Consider the following 27,063-nt stretch of genomic DNA (forward strand, 5'->3'; position numbering starts at 1 on the left):
ACTATGTGCCAGATATTGGCACCATTCTTGACATTCTCTTGGTTTGTGGAATGCAGGCTAAATATTCTATCTTATTTAGAATTAGAAAAATATGAAATTCTAGTGATAAAGAGACTTTTTAAATGACTTTTTAAATCCCAGCTCTCCAAGAAATTGAAGCTAAACTATGTTGAATAATCAAATCACATAACTTAAAGAATATGGTAAAAACTTCCCCTAGTTGAAGACATCTCACTGCAAGTACATTGCCTCTTACATAATGAGAACATTGTAATGAGAACATGAGCAGTAAAATATTTCAGGCTCCAGAATATTGTAAATTTAGGGAATGTTCATATGGAATGTCAAACAATACTAATGTTAAATATAAAGTGTAGATTTTTATACATTTTTAAGTAAAATGAATAGATAATAACTGTCATTTATAATTTTTTGCTGTGAATTTTTGAATGGAAATGTTTAAAGAGCATTACGAAGATCGGGTTTTCAACTAGATTAGGAAGATTGTTTATGCCCAAGGACAGTGCTTTGAAAAACCAAAAAATTTCATGTTTAGAATTATAATAGGACATATCTGATTCAAGATTGATCAAATTGGCCACCATTATGTCCTTTCTGCCCCAAGATTCCAATAAATATAGGTATAGGATTTAAAAAGATATATATATATCCATTAAGAGAATGCAGTTAGAGGAGGAGTCTCAATAGAGAATAGATTTCAAAAAATCTCGGGGCCTGAGAAATGGGTAGAGGTATATTTAACTGAAGAAGGAGGAAAGAGGAAGTATAGCCTGGAGTGCTTGTAGGAGGACACACAGGTGAGGAAAAACCACTTTCTCTGCAGAATCCCAAAAGGCTCACCACTCAGAAATGTTAAGTACTTAGGAAGGCAAAGGTAAGAAACAAGGTTGAAAATTGGGAGATAAATTAAAAATTTGTGTATAAAAGCTTTTACTTGATGCTTAATGGTCAAACTTCACCAGCTAAATAAACTTCTCCAAAGAAATGAACCAAAAGTTTCCTTCCTCAATTAATTGAAAAGCCTCAGAGACATCCTAGCATGTACAGAGTCTCATAGCGTTAACAGCCAGATCACCACTCAGTCCTCTGCAATGACACCATCATTGGAAAATCTAATTCACCTACAATGGACCAGTATCAGCTTTTTATTGTTTCATTCATAAAGATTAAAAGACAATCAAAAGCTACCAAGCTTTCAATGAAAACCTGCTTTTATAGAAGAAAGTAATAGAAATAAACCCATAGAGAAAAACTGACTCTGGGGAAACAGAAGCCAAGTTATTCAGGAACAAAGAACAACAAAATAAACATACAACTTTTTTAAAATATTGATATCTTCAGACAGAAAGGACAATCATAAACACAAATGTTTAAGAAAAAGTTATACCAATTCTTGGAAATAAAAAGTAACATCCCCCAAATAATAAATTCATAAATAAAGTGACAATAAAATTAATCTCCCTGATAGGGTTGCAAATTGGTACAGCCACTATGGAAAACAGTATGAAGGTTACTCAAAAAACTAAGAATTGATCTACTATGTGATCCAGCGATCCTTCTACTGGGTATCTACCTCAAAGACTTGAAAATTCATATTCAAAAAGATATTTGCGCACCAATGTTCATAGCAGTATTATTCACGCTGGCCAGGACATGGAAGCAACTGAAGTGTCCTACAATAGATGACTAGTTAAAGAAGCATTGGTACATACATTCAAGGAATATTACTCAGCCACAAGAAGAGATAAAATACTGCCATTTGCGACAACATGGATGGACCTCAAGATAATCATGCTAAGCGAAATAAGACAGAAAAATTTGAAAACCACATGATATCACTTATATGTGGGATATAAACCTAAAAACAACAAACAAGCAGGCAAACAAACAGAGACTCAAGGACATAGACAATAGACAAGTGGTTACCAGAGGAGAGGGGGGAGGGAAGATAGATGGGATAAAGAGGTCAATATGTGGTGATACAAAGAAAACTAACTATGGGCAGTGAACACACAATGCAATATATATATGCATATATATGCTGTACTGTTGTATTGTACACCTGAAACTTATTGGATTTTGTTAACAAATGTCACCATAATAACAATAATTAATTAAAAAAATTAATTTCCCTGAAATCAAACAGAAAGAGAAGGAGACATAAGATACTATCTTTTCTGATTAGAGACATACAGGATTAATCTAGAAAACCTAATATCCAAATAACAAGATTTTCAAGGAGAGATTTAAAAAGAGGGAGGAAGTTATTACAGAAACAATATTTAGAACTGAAGGACCTACCAAGGGCCCTTCAAATAAATGAAAATGGACCCAAATGTAGGCAAATTTAAATGAAATATTAGAATGTGAAGAATAAAAAGATTTTAAAGTAGTCCAAGAGAAAAACAGACCATCAACAAAGAATCAACAAGAAAATGATAGCAGTACTTTCAACAATAGAAAATACGAGAAAACAATTGCTTTAAAGCAATGCTCTCAAAGTTATAAGGAAAAATAATTTGTAGCCTAGACCTCTACAGCTATCTTATGGGGAGACCAAGACCTGCACTGAAAGAAGAAGAAGGTCCTTTGGTAAAGAGTGTAGAAAGAATTCAACACATACACCAAAGTTAAAGTCAAAGGAAGTTTTATTAGAAAAGGGATAATACTTCACAGAGTATGGTCTCCTCTCAGAGTCAGTAAGAGGGACCAAGAGAGACTTGGGAAAACAGTGAGTAGGTGAGTGAGTGTTCAGGGAGTTCAGTTTATATGTCATTTTTTAGTTCCTGTGAGTTATTGTTTAAAAGACTTTGTTAACCCATTTCTTTTGATATGGACATACAGGGGAAGGGTATGTAGCTTAAAAAGGTAAGAATATGTAGAGTGAAAGTCCTGCTAGCAGTTCCTAGCCTTTAATTCATAGGTTCCCCATGGTTTTAGCCATAGGGAATTACTCTTGGTGGCTCCTGTTTCCCCTTCACAGATGTGGAGAATGGGTAATTAATAACCCAGGAGAAATTTTCCTTTGTTCTGAAAGTGTTCTCCTAGCTTGGCTGCTGGGCTGATCAGCATATTACAGTCTCTGAGTGTGGCTTGATTAACATTTTAATTCTCTTGCCTCCTCCCTACAATATATCCAAACTATTAATTATACAAAAGTATAGGATAAAAACAACTTTCATACTCAAAAAATGTGCTTCCCACTCAACTTTTCTTAGAAAATTACTTAAAATGTGTCTTCTGCAAAAGGAGAAAGTAAACTAAGAAATACAAGGAAACAGTAAATCTAACCCAGAAAAAATAAAGAATAGAACTTCCTGGCTGGCAGTTATGCAGCATAGATAGATTTCAATGGTTTAAATTGGAAAAGGGTAGGAGAGGACTCCAGGATCATGGAAAAAGTGGTTGAGATGAAATATTAGCTACAATGAGAATTTGAGAAAAACATAGGCTTCACAGTGAGCATATAAAGAAAGGAAAAGAATGAAAGGCTAAAAAGTAATTGTAAACTCCAGGGTTGCAGAGGCGGGCGGGAGGTGGGGGGGGGGGGGCTGCGGTGAAACCCACAGGAAAAGAAATGTTATAATAGTATATGATTTTTCAATAAACATCTTTATATAATCATAATAATATAAACTATTTATCAATTTGACAAAATGCAATGCATTATATGAGCAGCATGGAAGGCTATATAGTAGTACTGGGCTATCAGGGAATTAATAGACACTATTCTATTGATAAAGAAAAAATGCTTGCATTAGTAAATTATTAAAAGATATTGAAGTAAATTATAGAGTAAATAAGTAAAAGAGTAAAAAAATGTTATCTCTGGTTAGTGGATCTAAAGTAAGAGAGGGAATAAGCAGAGTCAGGAACTTTTCATTAAACTCTAAATACTGTTTGTATCATCTGTATGCATGGCATTTTTATATAAAAATTATTTATATTTCAAAAATATCATATGTATTTAAAATTTTAATATAATCATATGTTAAAAAAAAGGTTTATTATCCTACCCTCCCCATTTTCACTTCTTTGTTCTCCATCATCACTTGGAGAGCCGCACATCAAATTCTCAGTTGATATGATTCCAGTGGAGTCCACCTCACTCCCCAGCTCTTGGTAGAGACCTGGACAGTCAGATGAACAGTATCTAGTTCATGGCTCAGTTGGAGACAATGAGATCAAAGCCCATATAATTAAACCAGAGAAAAATATCTAGAGGTTTTCATCCAGTAGAATACAGATTTAAACTGCTAGTGGCCACCTTTTTAACCATTTGGTAAAATAAAATTAATGTAAAGGAAAGCAGAGCCTAAATATGGAAGGATGCAAAGTCCTGATAACCTCATAGAGTACCTGGATTCAGATGTGCCTTTGTTAAGAGTTAACCATGGAGTTCAGAGAGACAATCAAATGCATGTTTTGCTTAATGAAAATGTTTAACATCGCGAACAATATTAAATATAAGATTTTTCATAGTTTAGCTTTATTCTTCCATATTTTTATATAACTGGGGTTTGGTTTGAAGAAGGGAACATATTTAGAGATATGAGGTAAAGTGGCATTTTTATTTTTACTATAGACTTCTGTATTTTTGAGATTTTTATGTACTTTTCTAAGTTAAAATAATTTTTTAAATAATAGCAATAAAAATTTTAAAGGAAAAAAAATTACATAAGAACTGAGAGACATAAAGGCAAATCCAGTGGATCTAAAGTACCTGCATGAGAGAGTCAGAAAGCACATTTCCACAAAGAAGTCAGACTAAGGAGAAAGAAATGAGGATAACTGATGACAGTGTTGAATTGTGCCTGAATTCTGTGATCCTGGAAAACAGCAACAGGTAAAGAAATTCCTTCGCCTTTTGTGTTCTAGAAAATATCTCATTGCCAAGATATACCCTTCCCCATATGATGTAGATCAGATTCATAGGTGTTCCTCTCATCCACCTATGACAAGGCTAGACACAGATCCTCCAAATTCCCATTTTTTGTCTCATGAATGATTAGCTGACCATTTCATCCCTCCTGATAAATTAGAACAAAATACTTGTTAATCAAATATTGGTTAAATTTTATTCCTCCAGGCCACTGGCTTTTCGACGCAGCCCTCAGCCCGAGCCAGTATAAAATCTTGCAAAGTTATTGAGATTTCAAACTGAGACTGGACATCACTTGTAAAATTCTTAATCTTAGCAGTAAATGAAATGGGACATCTCTTGCAGAGTTAATCATTTTAGTAAACCTAGTTAAGTTTTCTTCCTTTCTTAAGGAAAAAGGCCCTCTCCCTCAAATCCTTATAATTGCCTGAAACTGATGACTCAGATCCTCTGGCTATTGATCGGGTTATCAGCCCATTGTTAGCAGAAATGGTGTTAAGCCAGATGGGGTCCTCAGAGTCTGAGGGTGGAGGGGACTTTAGGCCAAAGGTCTTTTTCTTCTCTTGAAGAAATGTATTAACCACAGCCTGTTTCCCTTTACTCACTTAATAGGCAAATTAATAATAAAAATTAATAGATATATGATTTAAATAATGAGTTTGTATCTTCTTTTCCTTGTCTAGAGACTGAGGTGGCACTTGAGCAGGAAACCCAAGATCCCACCATGACTGAGGCAGAAAGGGAAAGAGCCCCATGAAATCCCTGTAGGCGAGGATCACTGCTATTCTCAGCAGGAAGCAGATACAGAAGAAGAGAATTCCTATCCCTCAACATCCATACAAATAATAAGCAGGTTCATGACTCTTAGAAGAGTTAGGCAGGATAGTTAGTTCGGGGATTTGGGGTCTACCTGCATAGACACTGAGGTCATCCTATCCTAGAAGGGGTCCACCTTAATCTGCTCACAATTAAGGAAGCCAAAAGGCATTTTTTTTAACCCACACAAAGAAACAAGTAGGCAGAGAATTAGGTACCAGTTTAAGCCAGTCACCCACACCTGTGCAATGAAGACCCCAAAGACCTTCGACTCACCTGAGCCTCATTATACCATCATTATAATATAATGCTTATGCCTGGAAGTTCATTAATATCATTATAACAGACCAAATTCTGGGAACAAACATGCACAGAAAGCAAAATAATGAATCACTGAGTCCTGCCAATCTTAGTTGTCAATCAAGGAAGCCCAACCCTCTAAGAAAAGTAACCACCCACAGCGAATAGGGATAAAAATCCCAAAGGCTTTGTTACCAGGCATTTTGAGCCACAATTCTCTTGCTCAGGCTCACTTCCACTTCTGGAAGTGTGCTTTCCCTTCTAATAAAGCTTTTCTTTTCTTCTGTGTCTCGGTGTCTTGCTCAACTCTTTGTTCGAGACATCAAGAACCTGGACAAGGCACCAGAGGATCCCCACTCTCTGGTAACAAAACTGTCAGACAAAGCATATCAAGGACCCACACAGAACAAATGTTTTCTTGGACCTCTTGATACAAAGTAGGACTAAAGACAATGGGATCACCCAGAATGCGAAGAGGGAAGGCAGAACAGTGGTCTAAAGAAACAAACCCAGGGCCTACCAGATAGATCTTCAGTCTACAAAAAAGTGATGGCAGGCAGCACCTGAAAGATACAATAGTGCCCCATCTTCCTCAGGGGATGTGTTTCAAGATCCCCATTGGATCCCTGAAATCACAAATAGTACTGAACCCTAAATATGCAGTGGGCTCCAGGCATGACTGGCCAAAGGTCTGGTTTTGATCCAAGGTCTGGCTGTTATCCGAGGCCTAGCTGATCTAAGGCCTGATTGGCCCAAGTTCTGGCTGGTCCACGGTCTGACTGTGATCCAGGCCCACAGCTAGGAATAGGACCCCAGACTTAGAAAATATGTAAACATATGTGTGGCTGGATACCACTTTTGTACTCTGCTATGTAAGGAGGGGAGAACAGAAAGGGAGCACAAGAAAGGGGAGCAGGAGAAATGCCCCATGTAATAGACTCCCCAATAGCACTGTACTTCCCAACAGAAGTGCACTCAGCACAATAAAGTTGGTGCCTGCCGTTTCATCCTCACCTCTAACTTTTATGCATTGATCCAATTGGGCCTCACACCTCGAACTTTCTGGGTCAGGTCAGCAATACCTCGGACCCTGACATATACTGTTTTTTCTATACCTATGATAAAGTTTAATTTAGAGATTAGGCACAGTAAAAGGTTAACAACGATAACTACTAAAAATAGAATAATTACAATATACTGTGACAAAAGTTATTTGAGTGTGGTCTCTCTCTCACTCACTTACTCACTTGCTCACTCTCTCATAACAGATCTGATAACCTAGACAACTAAAAAGTGAGTAATGGGTGAGTAGCATATACAGTGTGGGTATGCTGGACAAAGGGATGATTTACATCCCAAATGAAACAGGATGGCATGAGATTTAATCACACTACTCAGAACAGCATGAAATTTAAAACTTATGAATTGTTTGTTTCTGGAATTTTCCATTTAATATTTTCAGACCATGGTTGCTTGTGGGTAACTGAAACTGAAGAAAATAAAACTGTGGGTATGGGAGGACTACTGTACTGTGCTGAAATGAATGTTAAAGCACCACCATTGTTGTGGTGCGATCAAATTCAAGACCCACAGAGCCAATTGAGATGAATTGTGAGCCTTTATTAGCCAGTGGGCGACTGACTCTCTACCACGCAGGGTTAGAAGAGATCAGCCCCGAGCTCCAGAAGAGGCAGTTTATATAGCCACCAGCACATCCCTGAGCAAATCACCATACCCGGGTTAACAGCATATCCTTGATAAGATTACCCTGGTTAACAGTGTCTCCTTAATCAGATTACCCTGATTAACAGCATCTCCTTGATCAGATTACCCTGGTTAACAGCATCTCCTTGATCAGATTACCATACCCTGGTTAACAGAATCAGAAGTAAATATTTAATGCTGGTTTACTGGAAAATTGTCCACCCATAACACCATCACAAAAGTCAAAATTCAAACTGTCAGCTCTTGTTCATCAAGGTATTTGTCAATCTCTCCTTCCAGGCATACATCTCAATCCCAACCTTAATGAGAGCTTTAACATGTGTGGAATCTGAAGTTGTACAGGAGTCACAAGAAAAAATACCTTTTAGGCTGCAATCCTTATGATCTCACTTCTCAGTAAAAGTGGTGAAGTCCTAGGCACAGAAAACTAAACTTTTCCTACTGCTCACTGCATATTGTTAAGGCTGCTCTGCAGGAGCGTTTATGATCTCTTGTCCTGAGGCACTAATTCAAGAAAGGGAGACACATAAGCCAGGTTTAATGACATTCATTTGCAACAATCAAAGTTAACTCATTATTATCACTATCATTATCATCCTTAGTATTAAAAACAATTGCAGCAAAACCTTGTTTTCAGGATGAGTGGATTAGCCCAAAGTAGTAATTCTCAGCTAGTAGGTAGGGAGAGATGCTATTCTTGGTAGAATGCACAAGTAGGGTGGGTGGTTGTCATAAAGAGCTAATAATTCACAACAAATTGTATCTATTTCATATCCTTATGTCCTTTTTGTCATTTTATGTGAACACTTATTATAAATGATAAATGTAAAAAAAACAATCTGTTTATTGCAGTTTAAATTTCAAAAATTTTGAAATAACCAATTTGAGGTTGGTTTAAAAATTACAACATATTCATAAAAATATAGCACATATACACACATATATACATATTTATATAAAGAGATATGTAATAGATATACAAATTAATAGATATATTAGTAAAAACCACTAACGGTCATGATTAGGAAGAAAACTATTTCAGAATTTTCTGCCACATTTAAAAATGTGCTCATGCACATGATTTTTTTCCCCCTTCATATATCACTTGCAAAAAAACAGTTTCAAAGATAAAATTATTAAGATTTTCAAGAAGGCAACAGCAGAGTTTTTAGCAAGCATGGGGTCCTTCTGAGAGCAGGGCCCAATGAAAAAGTAAATGTCACATACTCTTAAAGCAGGCCCTGGATTTTACCAGGAGAAATACACTTCAATAGTTAACAGTTGTTTTAAGAAAAATTGTTCAAAGACAATAACTTAACATGCACAGCTATACAATTCTATCGAGCATAACTTTTCATTAAGATCAAATAATTATGCTTATAAATTAATTTTACTTATTTTTGTAAACCTATGAAATGTGAACTAATAGCTGTCAGTGGACTGGCTCCATTAACTGTAATGTAAACCTTTGTAAATACTTAAATGATGCTGGTTATATATTAGTGTTATTATATGCTACAAGCAGAAAATTACTTAATTCCAATAATGGTTTAATAATTTCATCTAAATCATGGAATAAAAAATGCAGTTTGTCATAAGTGCTTTCTGTCAAAGATGAAAACATTCGACCTTATTATTAATCAACTTTACTGAAGTATAATTTAAATGATAAAATCCATGCATTTTTGTTGTATTGATAATGAATTTTGATACATGTGTACACTTAGGTAACCACCAGAGCCACAATAAAGATATAAAACATTTTCATCATGCTAAATCATTTGCTATTAACCCTTGGTATTCAACTCCTTGGCCCCAGGAACATATTGACCTGCTGTCATTACAACGTAGTTTTCTCTGTTTTTAAATTTAGTCTAAATTGAGTTGTACAGTATATACTCTTTTGTACCTGAATTCTTTTACTCAGTATGACTTTTTGAGATTCATTTATGTTGTTCCATGTTTTATTAGTTTGTTCTTTTGTTACTGAGTACTCTCTGATTGTGTGACTATATCACGATTTGTTTCACCACTTACCTGTTGACATTTGTGTTGTGATGCGATCAAATCCAAGACCCATGGAGCCAATTGAGATGAATTGTGAGCCTTTATTAGCCGGCCGGCGACTGACTCTCTACCACGCACGCAGGGTTAGAAGAGATCAGCCCCGAGCTCCCAGAAGAGGTAGTTTATATAGCCACCAGCACATCCATGAGCAGATCACCACAACCTGGTTAACAGTTGACCATTAGCATATCCTTGATCAGATTACCACACCCTGGTTAACAGTATCAGAAGTAAATATTTAATACTGGCTTACTGGAAAATTGTCCACCCATAACAATTTGGATGTTTTTGGTTCGGGGCTATTATAATTCAAGCTGATATGATCATTCTTGTATAGATCTTTTTGTAGATATATGTTTTCCTTTGGTTAAATATCTAGAAGCGGGATTTCTGGGTCATATATTAAGTGTGTATTTCATTTTATAAAAATTTGTCAAAATATTTTCCAAATATTTTCCAAAATAATACATTTTATACTCCAAGCAATGAATGCAATTTCCACTTACTCTACATCTTTGCCAACATATAAAAAAATCCTTTTATCATCGTTTGAAGTATCGCATTGTGTTTTTAATTTGCATTATCCTGGTGATTAATTATGTCCAGCATCTTTTTATATGCTTATTGGCTATTTTATAGCTATCTTGTGAAGTACATATTAAAATATATTACCATAATTTTGTTGAGTTGTTTGTGTATTCATTAAAAAGTATAGCTACTTTATTATTTTTTAATATTGCCTGAAAATAAGTATTTTGTAATATAAATGTATTGCAGATATTTTTCCCAGTCTATGGAAATATAAAGTGGCTTTGTTATATTCACAGAGGTGTGCAACAATTATCACTTTATAATTTTAGAACATTTTCATTATGCCAAACAAAACTCTATACCTATTAAAAACCACTACTCATTTTTCCCTTCCTCAGCCCCTGGCAACCGCTAATATACTTTCTGTCTCTACAGAGTTGCCTGTTCTAGATATTTTATATAAATGGAATAGTACCATATGTGGTCTTTTATGACCGATGTCTTTTACCTAGCATAATAGTTTCATCCACATTGTAGCATGTTTTAGTACTCCATTCATTTTCATTGACAAATAATATCTACTGAATGGATATACCGCATTTTATTTATCCATTAATTGGTTGAGAGCTGTTCTAGTTGTTTACACTTTTTAGTATTATACCTGATGCTGCTATGAACAGACATGGATAAGTTTATGTGTGGACATGCATTTCAATTTATTCGAGGTATATACCTAGGAGTGGAATCACTGAGCAATTTGTTAACTCTGTTTAACATTTTAAGGAGCTGCCACACTGTTTTCCAAAGTGATTGCCCATTTGACCATACCATCAACAATAAATCAGGGTTCCAATTTCTCCACATTCTAGATAATATTTTTATTGTCTATCTTTTTGATTTTAGACATCCTAATTAGGTGCGAAGTGCTATGTCATTGTGGCTTTTATTTGCATTTCCCTAATTACTAATGATATGAATATATTTTTATATGATATTGGCCATTTGTATACCTTTGGAGAAATGAATTTTTAAATTCTTTGAACATTTTTTAATTGTTTCTTTGTTGTTATTTATACATTATGGATGCAATTATTTTATCAGATATATAATTTCCTAATGTATTTATCTCAATACATGGATTGTCCATTTTACTGATGGTGTCCTTTGAAGGACAAAAGATTTTAATTTTTATGAAGTTCAGTTTATATATTTTTTCTTTTGTTGCTTATGCTTTTGTATCAGATCTAAGAAACCATTGCCTAATCCAAGGTCACAAGAATTACACTTATGTTTTCCTCTAATAGTTTTATAGTCTTATTTCTTACATTTATACCTCTATTTTCAGTTAATGTTTGTATGTAATGTGAGATGGGGTCCAATTTTATTTCTTTACTTATTTATCTACTTTTTGTTTGTTTTTGCATTTTAGTGCTCAGTTATCCAGCAACTATTTTTTAGAAAGACTATTCTTTTTCTATTAAATTGTCCTAGTACCCTTGTTGAAATGCTTATCCCAGTACGATATTTTTATTGCCTATCTTTCTGATTTTAGACATCCTAATTAGGTGTGAAGTGCTATGTCATTGTGGTTTTTATTTGCATTTCTCTAATGACTGTTGATATGAACATATTTTTATATGATATTGGCCATTTGTGTACCTTTGGAGAATTTGAGTCTTCTAACTTTGCTCTTTTTCAAGTTTTATTTGTTTGTTTTTTGGCTCATCTGGGTCCTTTGAATTTCCATGTGAACCTTAGGATCAACTTATCAGTTTCTGGGATTTTAATAGGGGTTGCATTGACTCTGTAGTTAAATTCAGGGACTATTGTCATTTTAACAATATTAAATCTTCAGATTCATTAACAAAGGATGTCTTTCCTTTTATTTCAGTCTTTCATTTCTTTAAAGTTTTGTAGTTTTCAGAGTATATATTTTACACTTCTTTTGTTAAATTAATTTGCAAGTATTTTATTTTTTTGATATTATCGTAAATGAATTTGTTTTAATTTCAGTTTTGGTTTATTCATTGCCACTATATAGATAACAATTGGTTTTTGTATATTATCTTGTATTGTTTAACCTTGGTGAACTTGTTTGTTAGTTCTAATAGCTTCTTAGTATATAGTATAGTGTTTAAACAAGTTGTGCAACAACGTCCTCCTAGCAGGAAGCAGTATTAAAAAGAAATACATATATAATTTAAGTGGTTGGCATCATATGTATTTGCTCATTCAGATGTTTTCTAAATCTTTAAGACAAATAGTGACTCCATGAATTTTAAAAACTAAAAATGAAAATTCATAATCAAACCAATGCATATACATGGTTTTGGCATAGCTTGAAAAATACTGATTTTTATCAATACAGACATCAGAAGTATTTTGCATATCTTTAATTAAGTGTCATTCAAAAATGTTCTTTGCTTCGATTTCCAGAATAGAATGAGAAATCATTTTTTTTCTCACTGACATGCTTTAGAGATTTGATAGTGCTTCATAGAAGTCAGAAAACTGACTTTTGATATAAAGTAAATTAATCACTTAATAGATAAGGAAAACTGAATGTGAATTGAGTTTTTATAAATGGATTTATACTTTAATGCACTAAAACAACTCATCATTTAGAAAAATTCTATACTGAAAACATGTATAGATGGAAAAATTATGAAAATTGGTAACCATCTTCCACTTATCCATGTTAGAAATTAAGATTTTCATAAATGGAATTTTACTTAGTGCACAGTATAAACTTAATTTATATCTTCCACTGACATTCTGGTCACTAACAATTCTAGAACTTTATACAAACTAATAGAATATTTATATTTTATATTTATATTATTGTTTTATATCTGTCCTACATGGACATAGAGTTTTTGATCTTTTACGTGCATATATTTTAAACAAATACAATTTTAAAGTGGTCAAAAATAGAACCAATAAATAGGTGATATAGGGAGGGAAATTCAACTCATATTGACATTTTTCTAAAAACAATACCTAGTTGACAAATTTAAAATGGGCTACCTAGTGAAGTAGTGAGCTCTCTATCACTGGAAACTTCCAAGTGATGGATTAAAAACAACCAATCATACCTATTGTCAAGGAGAATTTGGCATTGTATAGAGAATTCAAATATATGACCTCTAAGATAATAAATTTTAGTGAGTTTCTGTTCTCTCTTATTTAAAGTGTTTTGCACAATTTTATGTCATTTATGAAGTAAAATTACAAGTCTATATTATATATTTTCACATCCATATAAATGTACAAGTGCATTGCAATGGGGCTGCTGCTTCCACTTACTGGGTAGTCTTGGTTTGTGTGTGGGTGTGGGTGTGGGTGTATAATATATAGAAGTTATGTATGTATACATAGACATTTTTTTCAAATACTCCTATTCGCGATATAAGATGCATATTACTTCTGAAAGAAAGACAATACTGTGAGCCAAAAACTTTATTTTAATTTAAAATCATTGTCTTGTTTTCAAAGGAGTGAGAAGAAAAAAACTGTTTTCTTCTTAAAGAAACTTCTGAAAATTGGGTTTTAAAATAGAAATACTAGTATACCTTAAGGCACTGCATTAAAAAGGATTATAAACAATAAAAGAAATTCACTCACATGAAAACTTAATAGTTCCTGATCTCAAACAGCTAAAGTAGAAACCAATTTAAAAGAGAGAGAGAGATGCTAGCTGCTGAGAAGGCTGGTTTAAGTACCACCAACGTACTCAGCAGTGTGAAAAATATATGAATATAGTCTGGCCCTACATCTTTTGAACTTCGCTGATTGTACTACATGGAAATATGCATCTGCTCCTCTCTTAGAACAGATAGTAGAGTCTTTAAAAGGATACTCAAGGAATCTGCAGGGATCCCGAGGCAGAACCGTTAAGCACAGACCTCAACACATGTGGCTATTTGCTTGACACTCTGTGCACCACACACCCTGCTAATGTTCATCAATACCATCTCTGAAGCATGAAAATTGAAGCTTCATTTAGTGCTAACAGCAGCAACATTTCAAAGCCAGATATTACTGAAGACAAATGGACACTTTGGTCTGAAATATTGAGCTTTTACAAAAGCATTTCTTCCTTAAGTGGAGGCGTGCTTATCTGTTTACCTTTAAGAAAAAGAAAAAAAGAAAGAAGTCTACTCTCTGTAATTTCTTTAAAATGAAATGAATAAGCGCGATAAAATGAGAAGTCCATGAGGGGTTTTGTAGAGGCCAGAGGTTTATTCAATTTTAAAAATGTGTTCTCTAGACCTGTACAATCCAACACGGAAGCCACGAACCACATGTACTTATTTATATTTAAATTTAATTTAGTTTAATTTAAAATTAAACACTTCCTCAGTTACACAAGCCATATTTTAGCCCTCCATAGCCCTATGTGGCAAATGGAGATTATATTAAACAGCACGAATATAGAACATTTCCATGACAGCACAAATTCTGTTAGAGCAAAGCAATCAATGTGTTACCCAGACTTTAGCTATGAAAGCAATACAAAGAGAAAAGTTAAACATATTAACGAACACATTTTTATGAATTCTTGATAGTTAAGGAAGGAAGAAATATTCAACTTCGACTCTCTAAATTCACTCTTTATATTTATTAGATTTACATAATTCTCCATAAAGTCATGGAACAGATAATAGGGAGAACAAAATAAAGAATATGGCACAGGTAGCAACCAGCCAAAGAAGCTCCCACCAAAGTGAAACTTTCTGAGTAGTTATAAATACACAAAAGAGTATGGCTTAGGAATTAAGGACTTCAAGGAGGCTGGAATCTTAGATTTTTTTTTTCTTCATTATAAAATAATTTATAAGCTCAGCTAAACTAAGTTGAACCTCTGAATATTTGGAAAGCGTATTCTAATTTTCAGATTTCTGTAACAGGAAATAATATGAAGGTATCAGTTTATCGAGTGAGCTAAATTCAGAAATAATAAGGCAAACCTAATTGTTAATACAGCTGACCCCTCGACTTGATCTTCCTTACCCCTAGATAATAACTTTGGTAAAATCTACAGCCTTTGGTACTATTTAGACAAGAAGTCCTGTCTCATATAATGACATAACTTGCAGTCCATATCTCATTCAACTTCTCCCTCCCTCCAAAAGGCCCCTTCAGGGGCAAAGCTGAGTTGGAACCTTCATCTCTATTTTCCTACCTTGTTCTATTTCCTTATCCTGCTTTCCTGGACTGAATCTGGCCCCGCTTATTTTGGATCAGGGAAAGGCAAGGGAAATTAGGCTCAGAAAGTTCTCATTTGACAGAAGATGGACATTGTAAATTCCAAAAGTTGACTTTCTTTTCCTGGAGTGACTTGAATGTTCTTAAGAGATAGCTACACTATCCCTGACTTACCACTCCTAGCTCTGTCAAAACAGATCTCTTTAGCCAGCCACTGTCACTGTTTTCATTTTATAAGGAAGCACCTTGGTATAGTGCTTAAAGCAAAGTATTAGGCATCAGATCAAGAAAGTTAAAATCACTTCTCTTCTAATTCTTCCCCATCGAAATTGTGCAATCATTTCACTTCTTTACAATTCAGTCTTCCCTTATATTAAATGGGAATTATTTAGGGGTTGTTGCGAATTATAAGATATTATAAGTATAATAAATAAAACAGAGCCTGTGTATAATAACTGTTTATTTTTCTTTTTATCTTTTTCTCTCTTTTCATGGATGGTGCTTTGGTGTTATATCTAAAAAGTCATCACAATATCCAAGGTCATCTAGGTTTTCTCCTCTATCTAGGGGTTTTTATAGTTTTGTTTTACATTTAGATCTGTGATTCATTTTCAGTTAATTTTTGTGAAAAGAATAAGGTCTGTGTCTAGATTCATATTTTTGCATGTGGATGTCCAGTTGTTCTAGCACCATTTGTTGAAGAGACTACCTTTGCTCCATTGTATTGCCTTTGTTCCTTTGTCAAAGATCAGTTGATTGTAATTATGTGGGTCCATTTCTGAACCCAATGATTATCAGGGAAATATCCTGGCTGATGTTCATGCAAAAGCAGCAGTTAGCAACAGAACCAATAAAGGTTGCGGCACATATGGATAGAGTTCATTCTGCTTCTACAGAAAAACAACCTCTGTCACCAAACTTTTGCCATCCTGATGTCTTTGCAACATGGCAACAGTCTGCTCTCAAATTAGAGAAATTACAAAGGATAAATAATGGTTGTAAATTCTATAAACAGCAACAGGAAACCCTACACAGCCACTTGGTTCTTCCTAAATCCCTAGCAAACCTTATTTTTTTAGTTTTTACATTCCTTTACTTACCATCATGCATTTAAAATGATTCAATTCAGATCTGTAATTTTGGAAGAACTATTTTTGTTTCCAGGGGCCTCAAAACTCCTCCCTCTGAACCTTTTGAACACCTGCAGTTGGACTTCATTCAATTGCCACCTAGATCAGGTTATCAATATGTTCTTGTTATTGTATGTATGCTTTCTGAATTGGTTGAAGTCTTCTCCTCCTGCAAGGCCGATGCCCTTACAGTGGCAAAGACACTGTTAGAAAATGTGTTTCCCACTTGGGATATACCTTCCATTATTTCCAGTGATCAAGGCACCTAACTCACTGGGCAATCATGTGAACCTTAATGAAGGCTTTGCAAACGTCTTGGAATTATCACTGTCCCCATCACCCTCAGCCATCAGGCAAAGTTGAGAGGACTAATGAGATTTTCAAATTTAAAATCTTTAAACTTGATGAAACTACTAGACTCCCTAGACCTAGGTGTAGGCTCTGGTCTTACTGACTATTTGCTGTACCCCCTTTGGGAAACAAACTCACTCCATATGAGATAGTCACCAGTAGACCATTGTCCATTGATATACAACTTTTTGTTGATCCCTTGTTTTCCCATGCTAATATAACTAGCTATTGTGAGCCTTTAAAGACTTTAACTAAATACAAAACCCTTTCTTCTTCTTTTTCTTTCCTTTACTCTGGCACTGGCCTGCAATAATAGGGTGTAACCTTTCAGATTACTGAATTTGTCATCAAAAATTCTGATTTACCCACGATGCTAGAAACCCCTGGTCCTCCTGTTACCAATCTCTCTTCTATTCTCAATGTCACTGCAAGTAATAGCCAACTTTCTCTCCTGAAATACCCTTACTGAGCTCAACTTTTATGACCAGATAAGCCTGTGCTTTGTTTTTACCTTTCTTTGATTATAGCTGTACACACCCAGTTAAACACAAATACTTATGGCAGTCTTACTACACTGCGTTCCCACACTGTCACGATTACTTACATCAGATCTTCCCCTACTCCCTAAGAGATCTCACCAGCAGCATCCGTCTTTGCAAGGTATTTAGAGCAACTTTTTATTTCAGGCTAGGATATTTTCTTCCTGTCTGCATTAAAAACCTGACACCTGGTTTGAATGGGTAAACACAGAAATCCCTGTGAATGAATCCATTAGTGGTGCCACCTTAAGGGAGATAGTTTGTGCCCTGAGAGAGTCTGTCATTGTAGTAGTTATTCTTCTTGGGGCTATGAATGCCTAGATAATGTCACACAGCCAGGCGATGCATTTTAGGTTACTTCACTGTGCCCCTAACTTTCCACGAATAAACTAAAACATCCCGTTGGTCAACACCCCTGGATTTACATCACTGGGTTAAAAAGGACCTATCAGGAGACATTCATGACTCAGGATTCACTTTCTTTGGCGGGTTCCTATTGCTCTGGTTAGGAGTAAATGTAAACGAGAATAAGATCAAAAACCTCTCCTAACTCTTAAAGATATTGCAGAATTTGTTGTTAGATAATAGGCTACCCAACAAAAATTCTTACACTCTCTGGCCAAAGTTGTTTTTGATAATAGAACAGCTCTCAATTATCTTTTAGCTTAGCAAGGAGGTACCTGTGATGTGGCCAACACCACCAGCTGTACCTGGATTAATATTTCTCAGAAGCTGAAACTCAGTTATATGACATCACTGAACAAATCACTGGGCTTAAAAAGGTGACTCTTTCCATAGGGTCTGTCTTTGCCTTATTTGATTTTGATTAGTTTGGGTCTTAGGGACCATGGCTCCAAAGTATACTCCGATCATTGGGAATTATCCTGCTTATAATTATCTTCATAATCTCCCTGGTACGCTGCGTTCTCTCAAAGGCTTTAAATGCATGTTCACAGTGACAGACCATGAAGCAAATGATATCCCTAAGACTAGAGCACCAGAAAAGGAACAAAGAGGATGAATGACTTAAAAATTATAAACCTGAAGTCCTGGTCTGTGAAACTCACAAAAATTAAACAAAAAAGTCTAGATCTGTGACATCACACAGAAGATTGACAAAATTTCACAAAAGCTGTGAGAACTATGGAGCAATAGCTAACAGTGGTGCTAATGACTTAAATTTTGATCATATCTCAGTTAAACTGAGGGTCCAACCAAAAGGAAGAAATTTTTTAAAAGGAGACAGGAGGCCCAAAATAGAGTCACTTTTGCAAAACGAGACTTAATTTCTAACCTAATTATAATTTCAACCTCTCCTGGGAATGTGATCTTTAACCAGCCAACCTGGAATTTCCTGGTCAGTACTAATACGTAATCCACAGACTCCTGCTATTCCCCTTGGGGGGCGGGAGGGGGGTAGGGCATCCTGCCTAAAGCAATGAATCCTTTGTTAATAACTCTCTTTTTTCTACACCTTCTCTACCTTTAAAAACTTTTCCTTTTCTTTAGCTCAGTGAAGCTACTTTTTATTGCTGGATGAGATCCTGCCTGATTCATGAACCCTTGAATAGAGCCAATTTTATCTTTAAATTTGCTCAATTGGATTTTTGTTATTTTACACAAGTATGCTCTATACTATACCAAAATATACAGTTCTCAAAATTAAAATTATGTTTGCACCTTTAAAAAATATATTTAATACAAAACCTCAACATTAAGAGACTTTTATCAAGAATGAATTCCTCTTTCTGGCCCTGTCAAATTTAACCATTTAAAACAATGTTTTCATTGTTTCTCTAAAGTTTTAAATTTTTAATAAGAAAAAATATTATTCTTAATAAACTTTAAATGTAATGCCAAATAGCATTGTTTTTAAAGGAGCAAGTTTTCTTCCTTATATATGCTTTCAAGGAGAACTTTTTTCTCCTGAGTCACACATATTTTTTACATCCAAAATTCATTTGAAATTCTCACTCTCCGATCACTTTGGTTTATGCAAACCTAACCAAACTCGGTTAAATCAAAGCAAGTATGCAAGTAAATATTTTTATCTGTTTTCATTTTCCAAAATTATAAGCCCAGGAAAGTACCCTATCAGAAAGTTGTCAAGACAAAGTTTCTTTTTTAGAAAGCGGCAAGATTTTTATTTTATGATCCCTGCCATTTGCACTAATTCTTCTTCCAAAGGATATCTTTTCTTTAATAAATTCAGTGTCATAATCTCTATATACATGCAACACATTTTTGTTCTTTATTATTTCCCATAGACAACATGATTAATAAGCTTTTCAACTATCATCAACTTGCAGTGCCAATGCAGAACACTTCATACACTTCACATCTCAACCCACTAGGGACAAGCTGACTCTTCATGGTCAGATTCTTTAATTCTTTGCCTAGAGATGATCTATTGTTGCTCAACATTTGCTACTATTTCAGTTTACATTGAAATAAGTAGTGCGAACCACTGAATAGTTTGCAACAGTCCTAGTTTAGTTTTATATAATTAACTCATTTTCATATTTAAAAGCAGAATATCGTTCTTTCTCCTCATTCTAACTAAAAACATTTAGAAGATGATTATCTTAAAAGTTCTTAAATGCTTTTTAAGATTAACATTTGTTGAGCTCACTGTGCAAATAGAAAATCTGAAGCATGGAGAAATATAATGCCCTGAATGACCTAATCAGGACCAACGTTTAAACCAAGTGTTGCAGAATCCAGCCTACCAATGGATTTTATTTGACAAACTAAATGTTTTAAAAATGATTTTTTTTTGTCATTGTCTTTACATAGACATGAATTCCCTAAATCGCCTTGTCTCTACCACTTTCTATAATTAGCCAGCCATTTTACACATTTCTATTCCTAGCTGTCCCACAAAGGCACTTTAGTTTTCAACGGCCAATTTACAAAGCATGAGGAGTTTTAGATTGAAAGAATGTTAGAGTTTAAAGGATCCTGGAAATATATTACCAAATCGTCTTACTTTACTAATGAGGCACAGATAAATGACTTTTTTCAACATTAAATTAGTTGCAGAATAGCAGGAAAATCAAACTTTCTCACTCCTGATATTGCTTTTTCACTGCAACACTCCATCTTTCTAGCCTTAAACCTAAAATTTCCCCCTAATATAATGTAAGCCTGAATAGAATAGGGCCTTTTGGTCCTATAAACTAATGTATTCCTGAAGCCTAAAACAGTAAGAAAAATTTAATAAGCAATCATTAATTTTTGTTACTTAAGAGTAATGCGTAATCAGAAGTGCTATAGGAAATAAGAGGATTAATACTGATTTAGGTTACTTGTGATTGCATTTAATCCTTAAATTGCATTTAATCCAGGTATATATGTGATTGCACTTAATCCTTCCAAAAACAACGCAAAAGAGAAATTATTGCCCCATTTTATTGATAAGGAAACTAAAGCTAGTATGTGACAGCATGCAGTTTGCCGGATTCTAAAATCTCATACCCTTTTCACTACAGCGGTGCACAATCATAACACAAAGAACTTAGTAGGGCCAATAGTAAAATTCTTGGTATTAACATATTCATGATTTCTAGGCAAGCTAAAGCATATTAAGAGTACTTACAATATCATAGGTATTGTGCTAAGCTTTCATAGTTTAATACTGTTCGTTAACTATTATTTTTATTCTATTTCCAGATGAGAACATATGGCACAGAAGATTTTAAAGCTTGCTTAAAATCACATAATGAGGCAAAGGCAGGATTTAACATAAACCCAAGGAAGTGACTCCAGCATCCATGCTCATAATTATTACACTAAATTGGCATATAGACTAAGATAGTGGTTCTCCAATAGTGGTTCCCTGATAAGCAGCAGCAACATTACCTAGGAACTTATTAGAAATACAAATATTTGGCCCCACCCCAGACCTATTGAACTAGAACCTGTGGGGATGATATGGAGCATGCTATATTTTAATAGTCCTCTATGTGAGTCGATTAAATACTAAAGTTTAAGAACCACTGAACTAAGAAATGCTGAAATCATTTTTAAGATATTTTAGAATTATCTGTTCATATATAAACTTCTGGGATATTTTTTGAGCATGTATATATGTATGTACTTTTAAAAAGTATATCAAACTTTACTGTTTTGTCATTTATTTTTTTTCTAATCAATATATCATGAGCATTTTCATAATATCGATCATTTTTCTGAGAATGTAACTTTCAATGGGAGCTTAGTACCTGCTGTGGACCAAATGTTTGTATTCTACCCCCAAAATTCATATGCTGAAGACATAATTCCAACGTGATGATATTTGAAGACAGGACCTTTGGGAGGTAATTAGCTTTAGATGAGGTCATAAGGGAAGCGATCCCATAGGATGAGTGGCCTTAGAAGAAGAAGAGACCAGAGCCCTCTTACTCTCTTCCACATAATGCTAAAATAAGAAGGCAGCAGCCTACACAACAAGGAAAAGGGTCTTCGCAAGACCCTGAATCTGCCAGCACTTTGATCTTGGACTTCCCAATCTATGGTATTATGTTATAGCAGCCTGAGCTGACTAAGACAGTACTCTATCACATGTACATACCAGAATTTGCTAACAAAGTCCCTATTTTGTCAAGAACCAGAAAGGGCCTGATATTTTACCCTACTGTGAACTAGCAGATTAACTTGTTGTTGTTTCATGAATGTTGGCAGAAGACACAGTACTCCCAGACCAGAGAAGAAGACTCTCATTCACAGCACAGCAGGCAATAAGAGCATCAATATATTTAGGTTGGTTCCCATTGCCCCTAAGTCCCACAAAGGTATGACATGGTTGCAGCTGACATCCGAATATACAGAAGGCTATGTTACAGGAGAGGAACCAGGGCCAAAGGTCCAGGGCTTTCTAACAAGCAGCAACCATTGTAGCCAGCAGCAGATAAGCCAGTTTCCCTCCCCTAGAGGAATGCTCTATTGCATGGCAGTTACACTATGGTCACCTTGACCTACTTAGCTGCCTATGTGACTAGCTACAAAAATCACTCAATATCACAAGACACATAAGCTTTATAATTTTATATGCCTTGCAAGAACATAGAGGGCTCTCAGGACCAATGGTGGACTGCCTCTGCCAAATGTTGAAGATTTAGACCACTTAACCTTTTTAATTCTTTTAAATAATGCCACAGGAAACCATCCCATACTTAAAATTTTCTATCTCTTGTTATTTACTTAGGATAAATTCCTATAGAAAGACTTGCATAGTCAATAGTTTCTTGTGTTATTTTTTTTTAGGCTTTGATAAATATTCTACTTAGATTGCACAAAAAAATCCCATTGCCAAAAATTTTTACCAATACTAGGTAATTTTTTATATTCTTAAAATTTAGAAAGTTCCTTAAAATCACATTATTGATGCTAATTAGCATTCCTTTAATTATTACGGAAGTGAAATTTTTAATACATGTGTTGAAATTTATATTTCTTTTATGAATTAACTATAAAAGTGTTTGCTTTTTCTAATTCCCTTGGGATTATTTATTTTCTTATTGAAATATGAGTTATTGATGTCTTTTTAATGACCTCCATAGGCTTCTCCCTTATTCAGTAATAATATTATTACATATCGTCTATTTATGTTCACAATTATTTTAATATTAATCTAGTGAAGGAATAATTATTTTCTAATTACTGCTAAATAGACCAGGCCACTAAAGTATCTTACTAACATTTCTTTAGGGAATTTACTTTGGAAATATAACCCTGCCAATCAAATAAAGCGGGTTTTCCAATATTTGGGATTAGAAGTTCTTTCTAGCTTCAGCAGGATTTCAGTAGCATTGAAGGAAATTTCCAATAATTTTTTTTTCTAAACTTACCTAGGTCCTTCTTTGATAATGATTTAGTGTTGATGGTTCTTACTAATCTCTAACCAGCAGTCAGTCCTGTTTTAATGTAAGCCCATGATTTTTAAAAAATGATATTTGCATTGGCTATCAAAATCTTATTTTAGTTCATATATATCAATTTCTTCTCTATTATAAAAAATATGAATTTATTTTGGTGACATTATCTATTGTTTCTGCTTCTGATTTTCACATTGTGACATTATCCTGCCACCTACAAGAGAACCATACATAACAGAGTTATGCAGCCTAGGGAAGTGTTATTAAAAGTGAAAATATAATGCCTCTCAACTTTGCTCCTCTTTTCATTTCTTCTGCTCTCTTTATTCTTGAAACCATTGATCTCCTTTCACTTATTCTTTCAGCCTTTTTATGACTGATGACAGCACTACCCTAACTCCAGCCACATCCCACCTGAAAATTTAATCACCAGAAGTACAAATAAGCAGAAGTGGTTTTAAAAAGGAATTTGTGACGTTCACAGGACTACACTATTATTTGGTCTCCATGACCATAATTATAACAGGTTCTAAATAGCCTTCTCATTCTCTTTCAGAATGAAATATTTCCTGAAAACTATTTTATTTAAAAAAAAAATACATGGAGAGCAATAATGGAGATATTGATGACCTTTAGTCTTCATACACGATCAATGGTTTCTTGAGCTTTCTTGAGCACATGTTGACCTTGACATTATGTTAGATATTTAGCTCAAATCAATAAATCTCGATTGTTGATATCAACAGCAGTCAATATCTGCTTATTACAGTTAGAATACAAATGAGTAAGCAAGACTTCAAATGCAGATTGCCAATATCATTTATGTTTTCTCATTATAAGATCTTAAATCTTGGTTCTAAAACTGTCCTAAGTTAAAATTATTAAAATTTGTAGAATCAAATCCTTTCTTTCTGTTATATGACAGGTATGGATCCCACTACCTGAAAATGATTATAAAGTCAAAGAACAATAAATCATATTAAATTCTTTGCCATAACATATAAAATTGCTTGGGTCCATTAAACATCCACAGAGAAGTCCTGAACCACCTAGCAAGGAGAAAACAGTCCTCCTATATACAGATGAGCCAAGGCTGGTGGGCAAGCTGGTATGAGAGGGAGTATCAAAGTGGTACTGTGGGCATAGGCCTGGAGTATGTGGGTCTGCTCTGGGAAAGCCATGAGAAACAACCAATGCTGGGTGTTAGGCGTACAGAGGGGGTCTGAATATCTCCACAGGCTCAACTTTGACCTCTGTAGTGTCTGCATTGGGAAGACCACAGGAATGTGGTTGCCACGTCTAGGCTGAGACAGCAAGATCACTGAGGTGGCGCGTACCGTGGACACACATCTGGGACATAGCCCCACTGGGTGTCCCCACACTCTGTCCAGCTGACCCATCATGCATCATCGGCAAGAAAAAACAAAACTCAGCAAACCAGACCTAGTAGGAGAAGATATTTTAGTAATGTACTTCCAGTAACATTTTGTGCTGCTGGCAAAGTTTAACATTACGTTCATTGTAAAAGAAAAATGTGCAGACATCCCAGTCCATTATTGCAAAGCAGATACTGAATTTAGAGCTGAGAGACAATAGATCGATAACTGTGTTGAACATTTTTTCATGTTGTTCATTAGTAATTATTCTATTGCAAATAGTCTATTGTGAGAGGAGTTTATATCTTTCATTTCTATAAATTCTTTACATGTTAGAAATAACAATTAATTTACCATATATCATATTTTGTTTATAGTTTGGAGACATAGAGGAGATTTAATTTTTTTATAGAAAAATCTATTCACCTATTCTTTTTGTCTAAATTTGTCTAAATACTAGAGATAATTTTTCCTACCTAAGAATAGACAAATAATCACCTACATTATCTTCTGATCTATTTTCTCTTCATTTAAAATTTAACACATAAATGCAAATCAAAACCACAATGAGATACTATCTCACACATGTTAGAATAGCTATAATCAGCAGGACAAGGTATAACAGATGTTGGAGAGGATGTAGAGAAAAAAGAACCCTCACACACTGCTGGTGGTACTACAAATTGGTACAGCCACTATGCAAAACAGTATGGAAGTTCCTTAAATAACTAAGAATTGATCTACCATATGATTCAGCAATCCCATTGCTGGGTATTTACCCTAAAGACTTGAAAACCCAAATTCAAAAAGATATTTGCACACCAATGTTCATAGCAACATTATTCACAGTAGCCAGGACATGGAAGCAACCAAAGTGTCCTATGATAGATGATTGGCTAAAGAAGCTGTGGCACATATATACAATGGAATATTACTCAGCCATAAGAAGAGATGAAATATTGCCATTTCCGACAACATGGATGGACCTTGATATAATCGTGCTGAGTGAAATAAGCCAGACAGAAAAAGTTGAAAATCACATGATATCACTTATATGTGGGATATAAACCTAAAAGCAACAAATAAACAGGACAAACAGAAATTTAGGGACATGGACAATGGACTAATGGTTACCAGAGGGTAGGGGGTGGGGGAGGAGGGAAGAAGTAAACGGGGTATAGAGGGTCAAATATAGGGGGTAGGGGGAGGGCAAAGTGGGTAAGGGGATCAAATATATGGTAGCTGAAGGAAACTGGACTTTGAGTGGTAATCACACAATAGAATATATAGATGTCAAACTATAATGTATACCTGAAAATTATATAATTGTATTAACCAATGTTACTCCAATAAACTTAATTTAAAAAAATAGAATGAATGAATAGATAGATAGATAGATAGATAGATAGATAGATAGATAGATAGATAGATAAAATTTAACCTATAGGGAATTTTCTTTTGTACAGGACATAGGCTAAAAACTAAAAATATAATTTTATTCTTCCCCAAAGAATAGTTGTTCCCAAGGCTAAATGAGGTATTAGTTTCCCTCTAATTTTCTTTATGTTATACCATGTTTATATAAAGGAACAAAAAATATTTCATAGATACCTATGAACCCACCACACATAGGCAACAGATGTAGCATGTGAGCATGTTATCTTACATTTCTTTTAAAGGAAATAAGATGTTAAGTAGAGAGCCGTAACCTCCCTCTCTATCTTGTCTAATCCCCTCATTCCCCAGAAGTAGCTAACACCTTAAAGTTGGAATTTATCTTTAGCCTGAATGTTTTAAGATTTTATTACATGTTTGTGTGTATACGTGTGTTTTAAGAAATATATATAAATGGTATACTCTATACATTCTTTAGCAACTTTTTCTTTACTCGACACTATGTTTTTCAGATTTATCCATATACAAACACATATATGCACATATGCACACTTTATTCATTTTAATACTGTGTCATGTTCTGTTTTTTAAATAAATCAGTTTATTTGTCCATTCCCTACTACTTGAGACGATATGAACCAAAGTGTTGCAATGATTTACCCTCTCACCCACAACACATGAAGCTCACCTTTGCTTCACATCCCCACAGATTGATGTTATGAGAAATTTACTTTTGTAAATAAAGAATGTTATATCATATTTATCTTAATTGGAATTTTCTTAGGACTAGTGAGATTATACATATTGGGCATTTGAATTTACTTTTCCATGAATTGTCTATTCATA

General features: G+C 34.5%; 1 protein-coding gene across 1 annotated transcript in view; it reads right to left on the minus strand.

Moving 5' to 3' along the window:
* The window catches only part of ZPLD1 (zona pellucida like domain containing 1), a 294,999-nt gene that overhangs the window by 126,162 nt on the left and 141,774 nt on the right, over positions 1–27,063 (minus strand). Inside the window, exon 3 of the mRNA XM_036219546.1 lies at positions 9,782–9,974. The gene's annotated coding sequence lies outside the window, so the exon portion shown is untranslated. The remainder of the gene's footprint in view (positions 1–9,781; positions 9,975–27,063) is intronic.

The sequence above is a fragment of the Rousettus aegyptiacus genome, unplaced genomic scaffold, assembly GCF_014176215.1.
Source record: "Rousettus aegyptiacus isolate mRouAeg1 unplaced genomic scaffold, mRouAeg1.p scaffold_m13_p_4, whole genome shotgun sequence".
Classification (NCBI taxonomy): domain Eukaryota; kingdom Metazoa; phylum Chordata; class Mammalia; order Chiroptera; family Pteropodidae; genus Rousettus; species Rousettus aegyptiacus.